Genomic DNA, 3,214 nt, shown 5'->3' with positions numbered 1-3,214 from the left:
CAGTCTAGGAGTGATGGGAAACAAAACAATAAGAGTAATAACGTCCATATAAAAAAAGAGGGAAAGAATTAAAAATGAAATTACGTGCGGAAGATGGTTAAAAGATGATTAATCACTTGTAAGTTGATTAATGCTCTTAAGTCTAGTTACAAGCTTAGCCAAGGCTAGAAAAGGGGCGAATGGCACATCTTGGGCATGAGGGAAACCAATTGATGACATCTGTGGGCTGCAATTCGAAGAATGAAAGAAAAGATGGGTTTCTTAGAGTCAATTCGTCCAATTCTATAATTGAGTTATGGTGTAAATGACATAGGCTATAGTCCGATTTGTTGCAATGCTCAAAGAGATGCACCTAGGTGGCAATTGGAGGTGACTTTGTCGTTGGAACGAATTTCCTTGTATTTAAATATTGTGAATCAATTCTAATCTTCTATTCTTCTCTATGAATGGTGGGAAACAACAATAAAAGTATTAATGTCCATATGAAAGTGGTGAGAAAGAATTACGAAGCAAATTAAGCTAGAAACATGGTTTAGAGATGACTAATCACTTGTAAGTTGGTTAATGACCTTAACTCCGGTTACAAGGTTAACCAAGGCAAGATAAGGGGAGTTTGGCACGTCTTCCGCTTGAGGGAAACCAATGGTATGGCATCTGTGGGTTACAATTGGAAAAGTGAAGGATAAATAAAGTTTTTTTGAGTCAATTCGTCCAATGCTAGAATTGAGTGTTGACGGTTAAGGTGGGATGCATTTTCTGAGATTTCCCTTGAGAAAATAGTTTAAACGGCATACGGTAGAGTCTGATTAGTTGCAATGCACCTGGAGTTGCGCCTAGGTGACGATTGGCGGCGACTTGGGTGTTGGAATGACATTCCTTGTATTAAAATATGGTGGATCAAGTCTAATCTTCTATTCCGCTTAGAGAACGATGGGAAACAAAACAATAAGAGTAATTAGCCCATATGAAAAAAGAGAGAAAGAATTAAAAATGAAATTAAGTGCGAAAGATGGTTTAAAAATGATTAATCACTTGTAAGTTGATTAATTCCCTGAAGTCCAGTTACAAGCTTAACCGAGACGAGATAAAGGGCGTATGGCACGTCTTGGGCATGAGGGAAACCAATGGTATGGCAACTGAGGGCTAAAATTCGAAGAATGAAAGAAAAGACGGGTTTCTTAGAGTCAATCCATCCAATGCTAGAATTGAGTTATGACTGTCAAGGTGTGATGTATTTGATGAGACTTCCCTTGAGAAAATGGTCTAAACGGCATAGGCCGAAGTCCGATTAGTTGCAATGGAGAAAGATGTGCACCTAGGTGGCAATAGGTGGTGACTATGGCGTTGGAATGACTTTCCTTGTATTAAAATGTGGTGGATCAAGTCGAATCTTCGATTCCGCTCTAAGTATGATGGGAAACAAAACAATAAGAGGATTAACGCCAATAAAAAAAAAAAAGACAGAAAGAATTAAAAATGAAATTAAGTGCGGAAGATGGTTTAAAGATGATTAATCACTTGTAAGTTGATTAATGCGCTTAAGTCCAGTTACAAGTTTGCCCAAGGCTAGATAAGGGGCGAATGGCACATCTTGGGCATGAGGGAAACCAATGGATGACATCTGTGGGCTACAAATCGAAGAATGAAAGAAAAGATGGGTTTCTTAGAGTCAATTCGTGCAATGCTAGAACTGAGTTATGACAGCCAATGTGGGATTTATTTGATGAGATTTCCCTTAAGAAAATGGTTTAAATGGCATAGGCTAGAGTCGGATTCGTTGCAATGCTCAAAGAGGTGCACCTAGGGGGCGATTGGAGGTGACTTTGTCGTTGGAACGACTTTCCTTGTATTGAAATGTTGTGAATCAATTCTAATCTTCTATTCTCCTCTAAGGAATGGTGGGAAACAACAATAAAAGTATTAATGTCCATATAAAAGTGGTGAGAAAGAATTAAGAAGCAAATTAAGCTAGAAACATGGTTTAGAGATGACTAATCACTTGTAAGTTGATTAATGACCTTAACTCCGGTTACAAGGTTAACCAAGGCAAGATAAGAGGAGTTTGGCACGTCTTCGGCTTGAGGGAAACGAATGGTATGGCATCTGTGGGTTACAATTGGAAAAGTGGAGGATAAGAAAAGTTTGTTTGAGTCAATTCGTCCATTGCTAGAACTGAGTTTTGACGGTTAAGGTGGGATGCATTTGCTGAGATTTCCCTTGAGAAAATGGTGTAAACGGCATCGGGTAGAGTCTGATTAGTTGCAATGCACATGGAGGTGCGCCTAGGTGACGATTGGCGGCGACCTGGGTGTTGGAATGACTTTCCTCGTATTAAAATATGGTGGATCAAGTCTAATCTTCTATTCCCCTCTGAGAACGATGGGAAACAAAACAATAAGAATAATAAGGCCCATATCAAAAAAGAGAGAGAATTAAGAATGAAATTAGGAGCGAAAGATGGTTTAATGATGATTAATCACTTGTAAGTTGATTAATGCCCTCAAGTCCACTTACAAGCTTAACCGAGACTAGATAAGGGCCGTATGGCACATCTTGGGCACGAGGGAAACCAATGGTATGACATCTATGGGCTAAAATTCGAAGAATGAAAGAAAAGACGGGTTTCTTAGAGTCAATCCATCAAATGCTAAAACTGAGTTACGACTGTGAGGGTGGGATGTATTGGATGAGATTTCCCTTGAGAAAATGGTCTAAACGGCATAGGCCGAAGTCCGATTAGTTACAATGGAGAAAGATGTGCACCTAGGTGGCAATTGGTGGTGACTATGGCGTTGGAATGACTTTCCTTGTATTAAAATGTGGTAGATCAAGTCTAATCTTCGATTGCACTCTAGGAGTGATGGGAAACAAAACAATAAGAGTAATAACGTCCATATAAAAAAAGAGGCAAAGAATTAAAAATGAAATTACGTGCGGTAGATGGTTAAAAGATGATTAATCACTTGTAAGTTGATTAATGCTCTTAAGTCCAGTTACAAGCTTAGCCAAGGCTAGATAAGGGGCGAATGGCACATCTTGGGCATGAAGGAAACCAATTGATGACATCTGTGGGCTGCAATTCGAAGAATGAAAGAAAAGATGGGTTTCTTAGAGTCAATTCGTCCAATGCTAGAACTGAGTTACTACTGTCAATGTGGGATGTCTTTGATGAGATTTCCCATGAGATAATGGTGTAAATGGCATAGGCTAGAGT

Source organism: Carya illinoinensis, chromosome 12, assembly GCF_018687715.1.
Source record: "Carya illinoinensis cultivar Pawnee chromosome 12, C.illinoinensisPawnee_v1, whole genome shotgun sequence".
NCBI lineage: Eukaryota > Viridiplantae > Streptophyta > Magnoliopsida > Fagales > Juglandaceae > Carya > Carya illinoinensis.
This window is presented reverse-complemented; position numbering follows the sequence as displayed.